Source organism: Ambystoma mexicanum, chromosome 6q (genome assembly GCF_040938575.1).
Source record: "Ambystoma mexicanum isolate Mex_15411 chromosome 6q, UKY_AmexF1_1, whole genome shotgun sequence".
NCBI classification, from domain to species: domain Eukaryota; kingdom Metazoa; phylum Chordata; class Amphibia; order Caudata; family Ambystomatidae; genus Ambystoma; species Ambystoma mexicanum.
In genome coordinates this window covers 801,934,072-801,955,617 of record NC_090937.1, presented here as the reverse complement: position 1 = coordinate 801,955,617, position 21,546 = coordinate 801,934,072, and the positions used below count along the sequence as shown (strand labels likewise).

The 21,546-nt window shown below is 52.0% G+C and overlaps 1 protein-coding gene and 1 pseudogene across 2 annotated transcripts in view; both read right to left on the bottom strand.

Moving 5' to 3' along the window:
* Window positions 1-19,721, bottom strand: part of GLRB (glycine receptor beta) — a 503,088-nt gene extending 483,367 nt beyond the window's left edge. Inside the window, exon 1 of one of the 2 annotated variants that reach the window (XM_069631327.1) lies at window positions 19,561-19,721. The gene's annotated coding sequence lies outside the window, so the exon portion shown is untranslated. The remainder of the gene's footprint in view (window positions 1-19,560) is intronic. The other variant, XM_069631328.1, reaches the window with a different exon arrangement.
* LOC138517207 (28S ribosomal RNA) lies at window positions 12,786-16,122 on the bottom strand (annotated as a pseudogene).
* Window positions 19,722-21,546: the final 1,825 nt, after the last annotated feature.

Below are 21,546 nucleotides of genomic sequence, written 5' to 3'. Positions count from 1 at the left end.
ATGTTTTTTGTTCTGTTTACAGGTTTCTTTACGCAAGGAGCTGCCACGTTATGCGAGTGTTTATTCTACGGGATTGGGCAGTCTGGGGAGGTATTTTGGTGGGCTGGGACACAAATGCAGGGTCAGGCCACAAATTCCCACCATGCCAGCAAAACATTGGCGTTTCCCTGGGAGCGGCTGTCTCCCATCTGGGTGGACTGTCCGCAAGCCCAAGCTGTACCTCTGGCTGTGCTACAGATTTGACCTCTCGGGAAGAATCGGGAACCTTCGCCTCCGAGGAGGAACGGAGACCCTGCCAGGGCTCCCCAGAACTGCAGCTGTACTTGGGAGGGTGTCTCCCATGTGGGTTGACCGTACCCAAGGTCAGGGGCATCACTGCCACCTTGCTGGAGCTCTGGCTGGCCTGCATTACAGCTTCTCCCTCCGGGAAGGGACAGGGACCCTGCCAGTGCTCCCTGGGACAGCCGCTGTGCTCGAGGACGGTAGACCCAAATGGGAAACGAATGCCCAAGGCCAGGGACAGCACCCCGAACTGTGCTGGAGCTCTGGCTGGGTTTCATTGCAGCTTCACCCTCTGGGAAGGACGTGGCCCCGGCCGAGGCTCCCTGGAACCGTTGCTAGGTTTGTGGACAGTCAAACCACACAAGGGGCAGCCACCCAATGCCAGGGACAGCACTCCTGACCATCCTGGAGCTATGGGCTGACCTGCATTATACTATTTCTCTCAGTGAGGGGGACCCTGCCGGGCCCACTTTGGTTGCCACTTCACTTGGGGATGGTAGACTCACATGGGAGACAGATGCCGAAGGCCGGGGACATCACCTCCAGCCATCCTTAGTTTTGGCTGGGCTACATTACAGCTTTTCTCCTTCGTGGAGGTATTGGCACACTGCCGGGGCTCCCTGGTGGGGAAAAGCTGTAACAGATGCCAGCCAGAGCTCCAGGATGGTTGGAGGGGATGTTCCCGGCCTTGGGCGGCTGTCTCCCATGTGGGATGACCGTCCCGCAGCCCAGCAACGGTTCCAGGAAGCCCCAGAAGCGTCCCACGCCCTCAGGGGAGGGGTCCCTATCAGGGCTCCCTGGGACAGCCGCTGCACTTGGAGATGGTCACTCCATATGGGAGACAGCTGCCCATGGCCATGAACAAAATCCTGGCGCTCTGACTGGCCTGTGTCACAGCTTCTCCCTCTGGGAAAGGTCGGGGGACCCTGCAGGGGCTCCCTGGGAGTGCCTCTGCACTTGGGGATGGTGGACCCACATGGTAGAGTCATCCAAGGCCGGGGACATCACCCTGACCATCCTGGATCTCTGGCTAGGCAATATTACATAATTTCCCCTCATGAAACAGATGGAGACCCTGCTGGTGCTCCTTGGGACTGCCGTTGGACTTGGGCATGGGCAACACCCTATTTTTCACCCAGGTAGGGACACCTACACATGAGGTACTGTTTTCATCCAGACACCTGTGGGAAGGTATGCCATGTGTTGTTGGCGGTATGTTTCAGTAGTTTCCAGATTGGAAATGTCTGAAAATTGCGTTTATTTTCCCTAAATTTCAGACTTTGCGCAAGTCAGATCTCTGTGGGTTCCTATGGGAGTCTGCTCTCCTGAAACACTCGGGTTACCAGTGGTTTAGCCTTTTCCATTTGCACCCAGGTAGGTGCACCAACACATGAGGTACAGTTTTCATCAGGACACACGTGGGCATGTGGGATGGTAGGACATTTGTTGTATTCTCTTGGTTTAACATTTTCATACATTTGCTACTGCACTTTGTTACACAACCCTTTAATTTCTCAAAAGTGAACTACATGTAGTTTAGGCATTGTAAGCTTTTGTAACCTGCTCAAGTCACCTATCCTTCAAAAGGTCTGCCTGTGCCCTTTCAAAAACTGTATGCTTGCCATTCCTCACATTTACTTTCCTTATTTACACATGCTAAGTATGTCTGTTTAGGCCGTCAGCATAAAAAGCCTGTTTACTATGGCTCTGTTGTCGCTTGTGGTATATGCGATTTCCCAACTGGAAAAGTCAGGGGAATGTAGCGGGGCATTGCTTTTCTCAATATTCAAAGAAGCCATTACCTTACAGGTTCAACCATGTCCAGCACATACCTTTTTAACTGTCATTTTTCAAATCTTTCCCCAAACTATGGGCATTTTCCCTACATAGATGTTGCCTGACCTGCGCAAATCATCCTTTCCTAAACTTGGAATTTTTTCTACTTTTCAGAAATGTATGCCTTGGTCTTCCCTTTCAGCTTTCCTACCCTCCTCTTCCGTTCAATCCACGCATGGACTATTGGGGGGGGGAAAAAGGGTAAACTTAGCTCTCACAAAATTGATGGTAACCTTATTTTTTTGGTTTCCACTCAACCTGTTCTTGAAAGCCTGGAAAATGGCATTCAGCACATCAAATCATTTGTTCCTAGCTCTTATCTTACAAGTAAACAACCACAGGCTTCTTTGTACATCATTTTATTGGAATTTTCTGAAAAAACAAGAAAATGTGCTCCCTTTGGTTATTTTCTCTCACCCCCCCATACAGCAAACTAGGATACCTAGGTGGCGTTATGATCACCTACATGTGGGCAGAAAGGTGGCCAAATCTGAGCGAGCTATCACATGTAAATAAAAACTTACAAGGGATTGAATGGCGACATACTGAAACCACCAAAAAAAGGCTAGGCGCGCGGGGACGCATTGGCAGTTATGGGGTTCAAAACACAACACATTAGCATAAAGAAATAGACAATTGGGTAATGTGTTTGGGTAATGCGTTTTTTATTATGACAAGTGCTTACACTGTAAAACACAAATATACATGTGTAAACCAAAGATCAAATTGATGGAGCCATATGGAGTGAACCTGCTCTACCTGGGGGATTGGAAGAAAAAGAAGCCGAATAGTGAAACATTTATGGAAAAACATTTCTAACTGCACATGATCGCTGCAAGAATTGGATAACAGAAAAAGTAAACTTTATTATTGCAAACGTTCACAATCTTTTGTCACAATATTTCCTGCAAGGGCTCAACAGATCACGACTTCACACCTTCAGCAGGGGCACGCTGATACACAGTGGCAGAGGTTTGTAATGCAGTTATCGATCTATAAATTATTTGCTTTTCATAATGGTGCTGTAGTGTGAACAAGTACAGGTAAACTATAGACACCAAGTTAAAAATGTCACCCGAAATATGTATTTATAGGACAGCGAGTTAAAATAACATGAAAAGCAACTCACACTGCCTAAAATTAAAAATGCGATTAGAGTGGAAGGAACTCAGAAACACTTGACACTTTTCAAGCACACCTGGCACTTTTTGAATCTGTTATACTCTGCACTTTAGTCAAGCATTTCCAATAGTTACGAATTGCCTTGAAGTAATATGGTTCTGCTTTGACTTTATGAAGCTTTTTGCACAAAGCACTTTTATATGGATGTATAATGGATTCATATGTACAAGGCAGTTTTGTCAGCATTTAATATCGGGCATTTACCAAGAGGAGTGGCCGAGCAGGAATACAAACAGAATTTGGCCTGTCGATATTCTGCCCCAGTTTCATAAAAGGCATGATGAAATAGACATTAGCCCTTGACCTGAATGGGATTGGCCATGGGTAGCCAATGAAGATGGTGCACACATGGAGTAATGTGATCACAACTAGGTGCGCAAGTGGCTACTCTGGCTGCAGAGTTCTGCAGGACCTGAAGGTGCCATAAGAAGCAGCCGGTTTGTGCCAAAAATAGGGTGTTGCAGTGGTCCATGGAGGACACAACAAGTAAGGACACCGCAGTGGCACGTAACTAAGAAAGGAATAAATAAAGAACCTTACTATGGGGTTTTCAGTTAAAGATGGCCCCTTTGACATACTGGACTTAGCTTTTCTGTCTGCAGAATCTCAACATATTTAACCCTAAAGATGGCCAAAAAGAGGGGGGTCCAAAAGGCAGTAGAGGAAGGAGGGCCCAACACCTCATTTTCCCCCCTGAACCAGCTATTACACATCCATGCACCCAAAGCTTCGAGACAGGACCTAAATCTGGTCGCTGTCTCGACAATATAGATCTAAACGGACCAGGATCTGTGTCATCTGTTAAGAATAACAGTGGAAGCGGTGAGAGCAGATAAGCTTGGTAAGAGGTTACATGTACATGTTAAACAAAACCTGGAAGATGGAGGAAACCTGAGGGACTCCACATCTCAAAGCAGACGGTACAGAGTGAAAAGGGGGCATGGAAATTGACTGTTCGGTTAGAGAGAAACAAAGAAAACCAGGAAAGAATGGCACCAGAAAGGCCGACCCAGACGAGCAAGGCGGCATGGTCAACGGTATCAAAGGTGGCAGATAAGTCAAGTAATAAGCACCGACGCTGCCCGAGTCGTGCAACCAAGCCACATCATCAACGTTGGAGACCAGCAGCCACTATGTGCCACATCCTGGACGAAAAATTGATTGAGAAGTGTGGAAGAAATATTACTCAAGAAAGGACAGACGAAGGCTTCAAAAAAGCTTCATAAGAAGATTCCAAAATGGCCCCCGTGACCACCCAACCGTGAGGAGCGCGCTCCCCCCTGGCCACCCCAAAAAGGAGCAATAAGCAGCGTTACAAGACCCCAAGGCATCAAAAGCAAAGGGGAACCCCCGCAAAGCGAGCGGTCCCCAAAAAAACTCCAATGGAGCGTTTGGGGGCAGAGTGAGTGGCCATGAGACTGCCAGCAGTGATGCCTGTGTGGGGACTGGCAGTCGAGCCAGAGGAGATCAGAGAACCCACACGGGTGGTGCAGGAGACGCAGGGTGCCCATTCAGCCAAGGCAACATAGGCGAGACTGGGGAGTGTGAGCGGACCACCACGGATCCCTGGCGGCCGACCTGGGGGAAGACAAGGCTGCCAGACCAGCATGCCCGCCGGGACACACTGGAGCAAGCACCGCAGCGCGTCTATACAGCAGAGCCAGCGTAGCCCGGACACCCAGCTACAAATGAGAAGGAGCAGGTAGTATTTCACCTGAAATCCTGCGCATGCCTCTGCCCCATACAGCAAACCCGGCTCCACGCAGCACAGGGCCTCCGCGAACCACGCAGCACAGGGACCCCATGAGCTGTGATGCACCCCAGCTGGCGCAGGGTAAGTAGGCATAATTAAGGGTGTTGGCAGCCATGAAGCAGGCACACGCAAGACACTGCCCTCCCAAACAACGGACATGAAGGTTTATGAAAGCATCTGCCCCAGCGCACCATAACCTACACTTGAAGGAGACCTGCAGCATACCCGGACCCAGGCAAAGGCCCATACCATTCAGCAACATCAGAGGCAAACTGCAGGAATAGAAGGGTGACAGCACCAAGTCTCCTGCAGCATCCCGCCGCTAACGGCCAGGGAAGAAATCTGGGGGTTACGCATGCTCCCAACCCCCAGCATTTGACTCTGCAGGAGAGCGCTGCTTCGCTCCACCACCCACCCTTATGAAAACTAACCCTGCCATGCAAGATTAACCAAGAAGGAACCTCCAGTGGTCCAAGAGCATACTTAGAGGCTCAGGAGTGGTGGGGTAACGGGGGCACCCCGGGAAGAAATTCAAGAAGCTCCTGGGCTCCAGGCCAGTGTGACACTGCGACCATGACCACTTTCACCTTTGAGCGTACTAGCCACACAGCCCCCACGGGGCAACCAACCCAGGCTAAACCCCCGCTGCGCACAGGAGTGAGAGGAGGGAAGAGAAGCATCCCCTTCATACACAACAACTGGCCAATAACCAGGAACCTCAGGGGCCTGGGGCGAAGCCCCCTACAGTAAGGTGCAGGCAGGCACTCGTCATCACCAGGCAATGGCAACACGGCCAAGGAGACCAAAAAAGGCCCCTCAAGGGCCAAGATCTCAAGAAAACAGGACCCCCCCCCAAAAAAAAATCTATGGAGAAATGAGGGGGAAGCCCCAGAGGAAGAGGATCCAGCGGTGACAGAGGCAGCAGTCGGAGGAACCCCTGAAACTGCCACAGGGGCAAGAGGTCCTGAGCAAGGTGCTGCAACAGTGCTTTAAGGCATTCAGTGACCAAAATGACAGCTACCCTTCAGACATAATTAAACCTAATATGAGAAGAACATGCACAATCCCTGCAGGAAATCAAAGGCGACAGTTGAATGGATACAAATGAAAACGCCATTCAAGAACTCACTGAAAACACCCGGAAGATAGATGTATTAGCGAAACAGCAATCGGTAGCGACACAACCTGGACCTTCAAGCCAAGGACTTTGAGAACCGCTCAGGAAGGTCCAACATCAGGGTGAAGGGGCTGCCAGAAAGTGTGAGCGATGCCGACCTCAGGGGAACAATGCAGCACGTGTTCAAAGATTTGCTGGACATGGCTGGGGGAGAAATTCTCAGATAGAAGGTCCGCAGCTAGAAGAACCCGGGGCCAGGCCAAGAGAAGTGGTGATGGCTTTACAGCTATATGACCAAAACAAATAGATCTCCAAGCGGTGAGGAAAACAACCCGGATAAAAGTAAACAGCACCGTCATAGAACCAGGACCTGGCCAAATCCATACTAACAATGAGGAGGAAAATCGGCCTAGTGACCAAAGCCCTTACCAAACCCCAGATAAGATCCAGGTGGACAGTCCCCTTTGGAATTGTCTTCAAGTGGGAAGGGTGCCAACACCACATCACTACATTAGATGAGGGACCAAGATCCTGAATATTGAAGAAGGGGATGCAGGGGGAGGACATTAGGAGGCCAGAACATGAAGGCCATCAAGAGAAGCCATGGGAGTGGAGAAGTGTAGAGGTCAAAGATAAGACACAAACAATTGCGGGGCCTGGGGAAAGGGTTGCAGCAACCCAAGCCCCAGGCTGAATAGGCTGTCCACTTAACAGCAGCAGTGGTGGATCACGAGACAAGGATTAAGACCCGGTGGGGTTACACAGGGGATGTCAGCCTAAGGGTCGGGAGACAGGGGGGGGAGGGGGGGGGACGATTGACAGATCTTGGAAACAGGGGAGAGCAGAGGAATGGCTCTCCCCGCACAGTTATTCTCTTGGATGGGAACGAGATCCAGCAACCTAGGACGACGTTACAGCCTGGGGAAGTTGAGACGAGTCGGAGGGAGCGAGAGGGAGGCTTAAATCGAGGGGTATTGTTTCGACATGGTTACTGTCCGGACGTAACGGGGTATGGGTAGGGATCCAAATACTAAAACTCAATGTTAGAGGACTAACTACAACGACTAAAGAGACGGAAACTGGAGAACCTCCTCCAGGATACGAAGCCCGACATTGTGATGCTCCAGGAGACCCAAATCCGTAAGCAAGACAGACACAGAATGAAGTTGAGAAGGTACACCCCAGGTTCTGCAAGCCAACGACAAGAGCAAAGCTGGAGGGGTCCTCATAGCGTTTAGATACCTACCGGATGTCGAAATAATAGACACAAAAAGCAGACAAGGAAGGTAGATTCCTCTTCGTCCAGCTACAATGAGGGGTGGCCTCTCAAAATCGCCACAGTGTACGCCCCCAACTCAGGGCAGGACGAATACTTGCAGGGGGTTTTGGAGAAGCTAGACCAGTTAACAACGAGCCAGCTAATACTGACAGGATTGTAACTTAGTGTGGCGCCCATCCACGGACAGAAGCGGGGACAGGACACCCACATCTAAAGACCCATCTAGTAAACTACAGGCTAGCATAACAGAACGGCATTAGCAGGTACATGGCATGAACTAAAAGGGGACTCCAAGGGGTATACTTACTACTCACATGTGCACCGAACATTGAAGAATTGATTACATATTGGTTTCTGAGACACTGCTTTGCCAAGTACGGATCATAGAAAGGGAAACCATAGCCCTGACAGACCGCAGTCCCCTGCAGCTAGAAATCCAATGAGATGGGGGGGCCCCTCTGGAAGTAGCGATTCCCCCGACATCTGCTGAGGGATTGCGACGAGATACACAAGTCCATCCGCAACTTCTTTGTGGAAAAAGACCCCGGAGGTGCAGGAACATGTAGTATGGGACACCTTTAAGGCAACCATGCGGGGGATGCTCATAGCAAAGCAGGCATCTCGAGCAAAAATGGAGAAGGCCCTCCAGGTGGACCTAGAACAGGGGCAATGGAGACAGATAGGGGGGGGGGTGTAATGATCAGGAGGGAGTATAGGCATAATCAAAGGGCAAATCAATATCCTTTTAGCTACACAAGCAGTAAAATCGCTCCTATTCTTGAGGCAGAAATATAACCTCCAGGCAAACAAGACAGGCCGGCTCTTAGTCAGGTAGGTTAAGCAGAAGGAGGCGGCAGAACAATACGCCACATTCAGATGGTGGAGGGACACAAACGTACAGAAGAGATCCTCCCGGCGTTCACAGAGTTCTATACGAGCCTCTACCCTACGGAGGCACCGTAGAGTGACCTCCAAAAGGCCTTCTTCAAATCTTGCTGGGTAAAGAGATTAGAACAGGGCCAGCGTGACGTTTTAGAAGGGATGATTACCTAAAACGAGGTGCGTGCAGCGATCCAAACGCTACAACCAAATAAAGCCCCAGGCTCGGACATGTACCCCGCCACAGTCTATAAAGCATTCCATACCACATTAGTCCCGTTAATGACACCCCTGTTCAACAACTTCTCCGATACGGGCCGCATCTCCCAGTCCATGGAGGAGGCCAAGGTAATCCTCTTCCCTAAGCCAAACAAGAAACAAACCCTCTGTAGCTCCTATCACCCTAATAAACCTCGATGACAAATTCTTTACAAAAAATTCCAACATCGAGAATGGATAAAGTAATCACCAACCTGATCCACCCCGATCAAGCAGGCTTTGTCAAGGGGAGACAAACGTTTGACATTAGGCGAACATCCCACCTGATAGAGAAGTCAAACAGGGCAGTCCTGAGGGCAGGGGGTGTTAGATACAGAGAAGGCATTCGACCAAGTCAAACGGTCATTCTCGTTTGCAACCTTGGTAGTTATGGGGTTTGGCCCGGGCCTTCTCCACCTGGTCAAAGCCAACTATGGAGCACCACTTATCAGGCTAGCTATCAATGGGCATGTCTCCCTGGCGATAAGGATCACTAGGGGTACTAAGCAGGGCTGCCCATGTCACCATTCCTGTACGCAAACTTTCTCGAACCCTTCCTAGCTAAAATTAGACAGGAGAGGGGAATAAAAGGGATTACATTTGGTGGGGAAGAAAATAAAGGCAATGGCCTTTGCCGACGACCTAGTCGTGCTAACAGACATGGACACTTTCCTCCAGAGGTTAACAGCACTCTTAAGGGAATTTGGCAGAGTGGCAGACCTGAAGACCAACAACCAAAAACGACAGTAGATTAATGAAAACATTATTGGCTAATGCTTTCACTTTGGTTCGTCTTGCGCTGGTCCAAGAATGTCACCTCTAGCGGCACAATACAAATGCCCCCGGCCATCCCTCTTAATCACGGCCCCAGTTCCGAAAAACAAAATAGAACCAGTGTCCTATTCCATTATTCCTAGTTTAAGTATTCAGACGACCCGCCTGCTTTGAACACTGTACTTTTTTCAAAGTAAACGCTTCAGACCCCCAGGACACTCAGTCAAGAGCATCAAGGGGGCTCCAAGAGGCAGGGGCTGGGACAGGCAGTGGTAGCTCACCTCGCAGCGGACCGCCGGCTCAATCCCAAGATCCAACTACAAGCTTTATAACTCCAGCAGCTTTAATATATGGTGTTGGAGCCGGAATAACTGCGGCTGCTGGCACCAGACTTGCTCTCCAATGGATTCTCGTTAAAGGATTTAAAGTGTACTCATTCCAATTACAGTGCCTCGAAAGAGTTCTGTATTGTTATTTTTCGTCACTACCTCTGGAGTCGGGATTGGGTAATTTGGGCGCCTGCTGCATTTCTTGATGTGGTAGCCGTTTCTCAGGCTCCCTCTCCAAAATCAAACCCCGATTCCCCATTACCTGTGGTCACCATGGTAGGCACAGAAAGTACCATCGAAAGTTGATAGGGCAGAATGCATCGTCGGGCAGACATCTGAATGCATCGTTGCGATCAAATGGATGATATGGTCACCAAAGCGGCCGGGCGAGCCTGGATTGGTCTTGGTTTGATACATGCACGCATCCCAGGAGGTCTGCGCTCATCGCCATGTATTAGCTCTAGAATTACCAAAGTTATCCAAGTAACAGATGGAGCGATCAATGGAACCATAACTGATTTAATGAGCCATTTGCAGTTTCACTGTACCAGTCGTTTGTGCTTACACGTGCATGGCTTAATCTTTGAGACACGCATATGCGACTGGCAGGATCAATGAGGTAGCCGCACCTGCTGCAGGGTGGCAACGAAGGGGAGCCGCGCGACTGCCTCAGAGCCAACCATCGCACCCTCTGGGGCTGTCTGCAGGACCCAAGTGCCAAAGAGCATCCCTAGATGTGTGCGGGTTGGGTGGACAGGTTGGTCACGCGGGCGCCGGCAGCCGGGCCTGCTCCGCCATGCCACAGGGTGGAAGGGAGAGGCCAGGCTCAGGCACAACTTGAACTGGTAGGGGGGTTTGCCAGCACGCTGCCACTGGTATGGCGACAGAGGAGGTCAGCAGCCAACATGTGTTCCGAACTGCTAGAGAAACGTGCTTGGTGGAGATGGGGCCGTGCCGTGGCTTGAGAGGAGATCCCGTCTGGTCTGACCACTGGGGAGTTGCCAGTCTGCTCGGCCTTCACTCTAGAGCCGCCCACACGAGGGGGCCCTCCCCGAGGGAAGCACACCATTGACAGTACAAAGGCGGGTGGAAGCAAATTGCTTTAAACAGCCGAGGATGGCCAAGCAGTCCAACCATAGACGGACCAAGTGCACCAAATCGATCCCATGGAGTGCTCGGAACACCACACCCAGCAGGTCCGTCTCTGCTGGGGCATTGCATGGGGCACGCCCCCCCGGCCCGGGGTTTCACCATGAAGCACGGGTTGGGCAGCAAGAACCAAGAGGAGCGCAGACAGGTACCGCTCACCCAGTCTATAGTAATCCGGAGGAAGTTGACCAAGTTTTTTCAGCTGTGTACCAAAAGTGACACCTCTCAGCAGAGTTGGGCTCCTTATAGACCCAACTGGAGAAAAATGTAAAACTGACGCCCATCAGGACTTCCAGAGCAGCCCAGCCGTCTGGTCCTTGCAGACATTCCTCTGGCCAATGGCCAGAATCTGAGAGCGGCCATCTGGTAGGGCAATGCATTCCAATGGGCCTGGATGGGACAAAGGGCATGGGCCAGCACCAATCGTCATCCAAAGCTTCGGCCAGGCCACCTTAAGAGTTTTTCTCCCCCCCCCCCACCCTCCACATAAGACGTTTTTGATCCACCTTGGAGCTTATCCCTCCAGGGAGGGACAGTCGACCTACATGTGAGACAGGTACCTAAGGCTGGGGGCTTGGGGAGGGGGTGGGACCAGCACCCTCCCAGCCAGCCTGGAGCTTTAGCAGGGCCCCTTTAGAGCTTCTCCCTCCAGGGCTCCCCGGGACTGCCGCAAGGCTTGGGTACCCGACCCACACGCACAAGGCTGGCACCCAAGGCCACTGGGGACAGTAGCCCCGGCCACCCTGGAGCTCTGTCCCCCTTGCCGCCTTAGAGCTTCTCCCGCCACATCAGAGCTTTACCCTCCCGAGAGGGACAGGGCTCCCCACGATCACCACCGGGCTTGGGGACAGTAAACCCAGACGTGAGACAGGTGCCCAAGGCCAGGATTTCCCCCCCCCCTTCCACGCCAGCCACCCTGGAGCTTTAGCAGGGCCCCTTTAGAGCTTTTCCCTGTGGGGATCGATGGGAACCCCACCAGGGCTCCCTGCGACTACCACTGGATTTGTGGCTTGCACCCTGGAGCTCTGGCCGGGACCCCCTCAGAGCTTTTCCCACCACATTAGAGCCTTTCCCTCCAGGACTAACCCACAAACACTGGAACTCAGGGCCGGCCAGTGCAAGCACATTCACCACCACGCGGAGAAAAGGGACTCGCTCAGAGTGCCCCTTGACACACACACCTTGTCTTGGACCTGACCACACGTGGTTGATACTTGCCTGAGGACCAACCCACGAACGCCATTGAACTAAAGCCGGTAATTGCACCACGGCCGCCCTGGAGGCGGCAGGGTGTCACTTCAATGCCAACCGTATGCAGGAGTCAGCCGCAACAACTACAACTCGGGCCATCTGGGCCTACTCCCCGGGCCAGATGGCCCGGCGGCCGTGTCTGCATCCACCGTCCAGGGGCACAGGCTTAAAGTACCACCCCCGTGCTCTGGGATGGGTACTTAAGCTAATGCCCCTCTTCCCCGCCCTGTGCTTAAGGCACCACCTCTGCGCACTCGGGCCAGGGAGACACTTCCACGCCGACTATTAAGCTTACAGAACCCGACCGGAGACAACTGCAGGAGTCAGCCGCAACTCGGGCCATTTGGTCTGCTAGCCACAACTTGGGCCATCTGGGCCTACTACCGGGACAGTTGGCCCAGTCGCCGGCCGGGCCTGCCCCGATTCTACCATCCATGGGCACAGGGTTTAGGTACCACCCCTGCGCCCTGCGGTGGCTTGCACTCCCTCTTCCCCTGCCCTGTCCGGGGGCTTACGGCACCACCTCGAAGGGCCGGGCCCAAGGCCATCTGGTCTGCCAGGCTGAACAGGAAAGGTGAGAAGAGAGCTCCCTGCTCAGCCTGCACACCCCCGCGGGTGCGCCCCTATGGTGGGTGGTATTTTCCTGCGGGCCCCAGGAGGAAGGATGGAGAACCTTGGCGGTGGTGCCACCTTGCAACAAAAGCTTGGCTCAGAGGATGACTTCCAATAGAACGCAGCGAGGTAGCTGCTCTGCTACTTACGAAACCCTGAACCAGAATTAGGTTGTCTACGAATGATTTAGCACCAGATTCCCCACGAACATGCGGTGCACTACGGGTGGGAGGTGTCCCGAGCTATCCTAAGCCAACCGATGCTCGACAGCGCTGCGGTATCACGGTCTGGGGGGCGGGTTTTCTGACTTAGAGGTGTTCAGTCATAATCCCACAGATGGTAGCTTCACCCCATTGGCGCCAAGCATGCACACCAAATGTCTGAACCTGCGGTTCTTCTTGTACTGAGCAGGATTACTATTGCAACAACACATCATCTGTAGGGTAAAACTAACCTGTTTCACGACGGTCTAAATCCACCTCACGCTCCCTATTAGTGGGTGAACCATCCGATGCTTGGTCAATTCTGTTTTACAATTATAGGAAGAGTCGACATAGAAGGATCAAAAAGCGACATCGCTACGAAGGCTTGGCCACCACAAGCCAGTTATCCCTGTGGTAACTTTTCTGACACCTCCTGCTTGAAACCCAAAAAGTCAGCAGCATCGTGAAGGTCTGTATTCATACTGAAAAATCGAGATCAAGCTAGCTTTTGCCCTTCTGCTCCACAGGAGGTTTCTGTCCTCCCTGAGTTCACCTGTGTTATCCTTTCACAGGTGTACCACGTACTCCCCACCTGCCACTGTCCCCAGAGCGAGAGTCCCACGGGGCTCGCCCCCCACCTCACCGGGTAAATGGAAAAAACAATAAGAGTAGTGGTATTTCACCAGCGGCCCGAGGGCCTCCCACTTATCCTACCTCTCACATCTCGTCACAATGCCAGACTTGAGTCAAACTCAACTGGATCTTCTTTCCACGATGATTCTGCCAAGCTTGTTCCCTTGGCTGTGGTTTCGCTAGATACCAGGTAGGGACAGTGGGAATCTCATTCATCCATTTGTGCACATCACTAATTAGATGACAAGGCCTTTGTCTACCTTAAAGGTCATAGTTACCCCAGCCGTTTACCCAGGCTTCATTGAATTTCTTCACTTTAACATTCAGAGCACTTGACGCAATGTGATTTTTGCCAACACCCTCCACGGGCCTTCGCAATGCTTTGTTTTAATTAAACATATTCCCCTGGTCCTCAGCAGTTCCAAGTCAGCTGCTAGGTGTCAGCCGAGGCAGAATGCTGGCCCTGAACCCCTGGTGGGGGAATGAGAAAGGCGAACACATCAGCTGGGGTGTTCCCCAGGAAGGGCCCGGCTTGCATCCAGAGGCAGAGCCACCACCCTGGGTGAGGTAATGGGGGGGCAGGGGGGGAAAGACACCTCATCCAGCCATGGTGCGCACCCAGCCCTGCTTCGCGCCCCGACCGACCCAGCCCTTAGAGCCAACCCTTATCCCTAAGTTACGGATCTAACTTGCCAACTTCCCTTACCTACATTGTTCTGACATGCCAGAGGTTGTCCGCCTTGGAGACATGCTGCGGATATGGGTACGCCAGGCACGAGATCTACAACATCTCACCCAGATTTTCAAGGACCAGCGAGAGCTCACCGGATGCCGCCGGAACCGCAACGCTTTCCAAGGCTCGGTCCCCTTTCTCCGGGCAAACCCATTCCAGGGTGCCCTGCCCTTCACAAAGAAAAGAACTCTGTGCGGCTCCCGCCGGCTTCACTGGGATCATTTGCGTTACCGCACTGGACGCTGCAAGGGCACCCGTCTCTGCCACTCAGGTTTCGGGGATCTGAACCAGACTCCCCATCGATCGGCTGAGGGCAATGGAGGCCCTAGCCCATCCCTTCCGAACGGCACTAGCCCATCTCTTAGCACCGAGTGACCCATGTTAAACTTTTGTTCACATGGAACCCTTCTCCACTTCATCCTTCAAAGTTCTCGTTTGAATATTTGCTATTACAACCAAGATATGCACCAGCGGCGGCTTCACCCGGACCATTGCCCCGGGCTTTTGTGCATACCGCAGCAGCCCTCCTACTCGCCTGACATAGCCCCCGCGGCTCTAAGCGCCGGCTGGGTATGGGCCTCGACGCTCCAGCGCCATCCATTTTCAGGTCAAGTTGATTCGGCAGGCGAGTTGTTACACACTTAGCGGATTCCGAATTCCATGGCCACCATCCTGCTGTCTATATCAACCAACACCGTTTCTGGGGTCTGATGAGCATTTGCATCACGCGCCTTAACCCGGGGTGCAGTTCATCCCGCAGCGCCAGTTCTGCTTACCAAAAGTTGCCCACTGAGCACTTCGTACAATACTCGGCTCCACGCCAACGAGTCGGGCTTCATACCCATTTAAAGTTTGAGAGTAGGTTGAGATAATTTTGGCCCCAAGACCTCTAATCAATCGCTTTGCTAGATAAAACTGGTGTTTCCGTGCGTCAGCTATCCCGAGGGAAACTTCGGAGAGAACCAGCTACTATATCGTTCGATAAGTCTTTTGCCCCTATACCTAGGTCGGATGACCAATTTACACATCAGGACCGCTACAGACCTCCACCAGGCCGAGTTCACCATCTTTCAGGTCCTATCACACACACGCATGCATCATTTCTCAGAAAGAGCAGGCGAGACGGGTCGGTGGGGGGCCCACCGTGACAGGATGCCACTGCAATCGGCGAGCACCGGCCCTCAACATCATTAAATCACAGAATTTCATTAAGCCCTCTCACTCGGGCACGTGTTATACTTCTTGGTCAGTTTTTCCACACAGGTCGGGTGGTTAACCGACATCACCTCAGACCCCTGGAGCAGAGAGCCACCTGCACCCTGGGGCCTTGCCAGCTGGTCGTGGTGTACCGCTACAGAGGAAATGCACCTTGCTGGGCTGGATGTGCCCGGCCGCAGATTCGCAAGGGCCTCCATCGTACCAGGTGGCCTGCCTGCCGTGTTGAATCCGGTGGACGGACTGCACAGAGCCCACCAGTTTACTGCTCAACTTTTTCACACCCTCTTGAACTCTCTTCAAACGGTACTTGTTGGCCACCAGTCTCGCACCCGTATTTAGCCTTAGAGTTTACCACACGCTTTGGGCTGCATTCCCAAGCAACCTGACTCCAAGAAGACCTGATCCCGGCGTGCAAGAGGCCGCTACCTGCCAAACACCATCCGCGTGGTGAGACTCGATCAGAAGGACTTAAGCCCACCGAACAATGCCAGGGAGTCGGTCTTCTGTACGCCACATTTCCCACGCCTGCCGCAGAAGGGATTCGGTGCTGGGCTCTTCCCTTTTCACTGGCCGTTACTGAGGGAATCCTGGTTATGCTTAAATTCAGCAGGTCACCACATCTGATCTGAGGCCGTGGAGCACAAAGCTCAGGGCAGCTGGCCCCCGGCCTGTACGGGGGGTTGCCCCAGCCCTGTGCCTCTGGCCCAGGCGAGGATGCTCTATCCCAATCTGCGACCAAAGCCCACATGGTCACGAGGTCCGCACTCCATGGTCATCCTGCACCGGCAGCCGTGGGACACCAAAGACAGCCACACACAGCACGGCCAGGTACCCCAGGGTATGGTGAAGGTGCGCCAGGCTTTTTTAAAGCCTGCTGCCACCACATCCAGGGCACGTCGGCCACGCGGCCCTCCCGAAACCAGCATGAGGCGGGGAAACTGGGGAGGCCAGGACGCATCAGCAATGAGCTTGTGCGCCATATCCAAGGATCCATCGACAGTGCTGATCGGGGTCTGACTTTTAGGAGGATAAATGGAATGGGGTCCCTACGTCAGCCCCAGCCTTGCCTCTGGGAGGGAACACAGCGGCGATTGATGTACAAGCAACCCTCACAGAGGCGTAGCCCCAGGAAAAACCCAGGGCCACATGGTGCGTTCGACGTGTTTATCAATGTGTACTGCAATTCACTTCTGGCAGCTAGCTGCGTTCATCGATGCACGAGTCGAGCGATCCACCGCCAAGAGTCACAGGCAATTTTTTTTTGTTCCAGACGTCGGCCTGACCCTGCCGGTGCAGGAGAGGTCGGGGGAGGCAGCTCCGCCTGTGGCAGGATAGCCCAGCGCCCTGTCTAGCTTGGCCAAAACCAATTGTGGTTTCAAAACAATAAAGAAAATAAAGAAAAAAAAAATCCAGGTGCTCACCCTGGGAAGCCTGACCGCCACCTGCAGCAGTACAGCGCTTCCAAGGGGGATGGAGGTAGGCCGCTCCACCACCTGCCCATCTGCCCCGATACACTCATCCTTCCCCGACCCCTTCCGCGTTTCTTTGGAAGGGACGGGGGGGGCTGGGAGACGGACAGCGGGAGGGCCAGAGACAGCACAGACAGGGGGGGGGGGTCGAGTGGGACCGCTAGAGTCTTCAAACCCCAGCCCGGCCACATAGAGCCCAGCTCCAGGTACCTGGGAAAGAGGGAAGGTCACCCACTATGCCAGAGGGGCCTGGCCATCGCTCACCCACAGATGTGGGTGGCTGGAACTTTGGCGCCCGCCGTCAAATAAGCCAGCTGCACCATGGCTCAGGCTTCGTGTGCCGGGCCCTTGTCTGCCTGGGGAGGCGCCCCTTGAGAGCAGTTAGGTGTCCCTCAGCACCCAGCTGCCCCCCACTCGGGGCTTCTCTGCTGACCGGGGTGTGCCCACCAATGCCCACCCGCTGGTAGGTCAGAGGGAGGAGTTTGCGCCTCTGGCCAGCGCAGAGGCATGCTCAGTGAGGAGAGGGTGCTGCACAGGGCTCCCCTTCCGGTGCCTTTTTGGGGACATCCCCGGCAGTTTAACCCAACCCTGCCAGGCATCCCCGGCCATCTGCTGGGTCGCAGGGCCCCTCTACGGTGGAAGGGAATGCCCGCTCCCCAACGCCTGGTTGACCATGTGCACTGGACTGCTCTGCGAGAGGTGCCCCGGGCTGTGGGTGTGCACATCTGGGATGCAACTGAGGTCCGGCCCACTGCTCTGCTGTTAATGATCCTTCATGCCCACACCCACAAGCAGATACCATTCACGCTCGAATGCCCCGTTTCTCATTCCAAACACACGTTCCAGATTCAAATGCCACCTCCCTCCTGAACTACATGCCACCATCCCTCCATCCGAACCCACACAAAGACACCAACATCCGTCCCTCCATACCTACACCAAGATGCTCCACCCCTCAGATCCACACTCATATGCTTCACCTCTACCTCCAGACTCGCATGGCGACATTTGTCATCTCTCTATACCCAAACCAGATTAGCCCATCCCTTCGACACACACATGCTCCTACCACTCCAATAAACCAACATCCTTCTCTCTAGACAAACATACCCCATCCCTCCATTCAGATGCCCTCTTCCTTCCCACGAGAGTGCTCCAGCCCTGACCCACATGCTCCACCATTCCATGACATGCCCCCATCATATGCCCTGTCTCTCCATTCCAGATCAACAATGCCCCCTCCGACCCAGACTCCAAGATACCCAATCCCTTCCTCAAGACCCATACCATGATGGCGCATGCTCCCTCCACACAGTAAGATGCCCCTATCGGTCCTCCGACCAATGAGCCCCAATCTCTCCCTCCAGACCCACACCAAGATGCCCCATCCCTCCCTCTAGACCAATACCATAATGCCCCATCCTCCCTCCACATAGCAAGATGCTCCTTCCCCTTGCATCAGATGCCCATGTGCCCATGTGCCAATCCTGAATCACATGCTGATGGGCCCAAGCAACCCCCTCTAAAACCACCCATCCTAATAATCACATCCTCATGAAACATTAAATCACTCTATTTGCCCCCGTTGATCAGTTAAACACCATCATACACTGTCTCCCTGTTCCTTTTCTTAGCCCTCCGTACCTTTCAAGTTGAATAGATAAGCATGATTTTTAGAGGGAATGTAATTTACCACTCCCCTATCGAAATCGAGTGTCTTGCAGGAACGTTCACGGTATTCGGAAGAAAGTGCCAATTGTATTTACAGCCAGCCAAGAGCACACGGGTTGCTGCTGTTCCTGCAGCCTGGCAGCTAGAGACTTGCCGCTCAGGACGCTCCAGGGTCTCAGAAACGTTCCCAGTGTTGAAGTGCCCAACCCAAACGCTGCAAGCCAAAGGCTGGCAGGGTCCGGTTGCACTTACACCGGCAGCCAGAACGTTCAGAATTCCCGCTCAGCCCCGGCCCGCTCACTAAACGTGCTCGGGTACCGCTTCACTGCCCCGGAAGTCACACGGATGACAGAGGTCACGTGAAGAAGAGGGGGCGGGCCGTTGCTATGGTCCTTTTGGATGGGAACTATTCGCTACCGTTTATTTAGCCTTCTCTTCCGCACATTGCAAAAGGGGTAAATGAACAATCCCTCCCCGGGAACGCCAAATCGCCCCCCATGCAGGAGAAATAAAGAACTGAACTGTTATGCTGGAAATTCGTAACCATATGCGTCTGTCTGCATAAGAGACATATCCCCATCTGCTGCACATACCAAATCCCCCCCCTGCACATACCAACCCCCCCCCCCTCCAGCGAGGTGGATAACTAACCGTTCGCTGTACTGTTCACTGGTACAGTGGAAGTCCTATTGGGGCGGGAGTGTATACAGAAATACCCCCTCCTCAATATCACCTCAACCCTTTGATGCACATTACATATCCTCAAAAAACACTGAAATAACGAAGAAAAAAAAAAACGAATACACCCTTAGTTTAAGTAAACCTCACCCGATGCACATAGCAAACCCACAAAATACACAGAAATACCCCCTTCCCAATATTGCAGCTCTGCATTAAAGTAACCATCAACAAGAGATAACTTTAAGACTTACCAGAAACCAAATAACAAACAACCATACGCAATGTCCTTTGATGCGGAGGAGTCGCTCCCGCAATGCCTTGCCTTCCCTCTCGTGCAAAAAAGATGACGAAGGGAACGTTGAAACCCACGTGATGCAGAGCAGCCCACGTGATGAAGTGGAGGTGGGCCTTGCTATGGTCCGTTTCTCGAATGGGAACTAGAAAACTACACTTTACGGAACGCGCATGTCCACTTTCCAGGCAGCATCAAGTGAGTTCAAGCGATCCAGCTCTTTCAGTGAATTTTAAATGCATTTAATTTAGCATCCATCAACTTAGACGTTCTCGCCCCTTTGTTGTTATATTCTTAAAAGAAGCCCTTTTGCAACATCTAGGAATGCACGTTGAAGCTGTAATTCCTTGTATTGTACTTACCACTTTTTGAAATTAAATATTGTAAGTACCTGATTTTCTAAACATGTGGTTTTGAAATTACACAGGGTAGCCTGTTGTTGTTGTTGGTATAGTAGACACAGTAGCTGCTCCGAAGCTCATTTACGGTATGATTCATGCTCTGGAATGCTAACAGAGGCAGTGACTGCTGTGCAGCTACTACACAGACCCTGCCTGCTCTGGTGTAAGTTTTTTATATATATATATATATAATACCTGTGCTGGATAATGCTGCTCGCAGACACAGTAACTGCTACTATTTTATTTATTTATTTTACATATTTAAAGCACTCACACAGCCCGCAGGCATCGAGGCACTGTTACTGGAATTGTTCTTATTTTTGTATTTTTATAACACGCTAAAACACCAAGAGCAGACCTGGGGATCGAACCTGTGTTGCTTCGTGTCATCTTGCTTCCAAGGCGCGCACGTTGCCGCTGAGCTATCCTCCCAGGACTACAGAGGCTCTGTACATATATAATAGTACCTGTGCAGGCCAATGCCTGCAGACGCAGTAACTGCTGTGTAGCTACTACACAGACCATGCTTTTGGTGTAAGTGACTACATATATAATACCTGCGCAGGCTAAGGCTCGCAGATGCAGTAACTGCTGTGAAGCTGCTACAAAGACCCTGCTCTGGTGTAAGTAACTACATATCTAATAATACCTGCACAGGGTAATGCTCACAGAGGCAGCAGCTGCTACACAGACCCTGCTCTGGTGTAAGTGACTATATTATTATACCTGCGCAGACTAATGCCCGCTTTCGCAGTAACTGCTGTGCAGCTACTACACTGACCCTGCCCTGGTGTAAGTGACTACATATATAATACCTACGCAGGCTAAGGCTCGCAGATGCAGTAATTGCTTTGCAGCTGCTACACAGACCCTGCTCTGGTGTAAGTGACTATATTATTATACCTGCGCAGACTAATGCCTGCAGACGCAATAACTGCTGTGCAGCTACTACACAAACCCTGCTCTGGTGTAAGTGACTACATATATAATAATACCTGCACAGGATAATGCCCACAGTAGCTGTGCAGCTACTACACACACACCCTGCTCCGGTGTAAGTGTCTACAAATATATAACCGCAGAGGCAGTAACCGCTGTGCAGCTACTACACAGACCCTGCTCCTGGTGTGTCTGTCACAAAGTGTGTAAGGTTGATGGAGTTCTTTCTGTCAATTGTTTGCCGATTCTTGTGGTGTAGTCTTTTTTATTTATTTTTTGCTTTGTACAGTTTGAGTTGTTTTTGGTATTTTATTTAGTCTTGTCTGGTGTATTGTTCTCTCCATTTTGCAGTTGTTTTTTTCAGTTCTTCTGCGAACCATTTTGCTGCCAGTTTTTTTTTTGGTGTTGCTTTTAATGTTTTAGCTGGTGCTAATTGGTCAATGGCCTTAGTGATCCAATTGTTGAGTGTGTCTTCTGTTGTATCTATGTTTATATCGTTGGGATCTTTTTCAACTAGGTTGTTGTGGTGGGTTGATAGAATGGCTGCCTCGTCCGCTAGTTTTGTTGCAAAGATGGTTTGTAGATCAGTAGGAATACTATGTTGG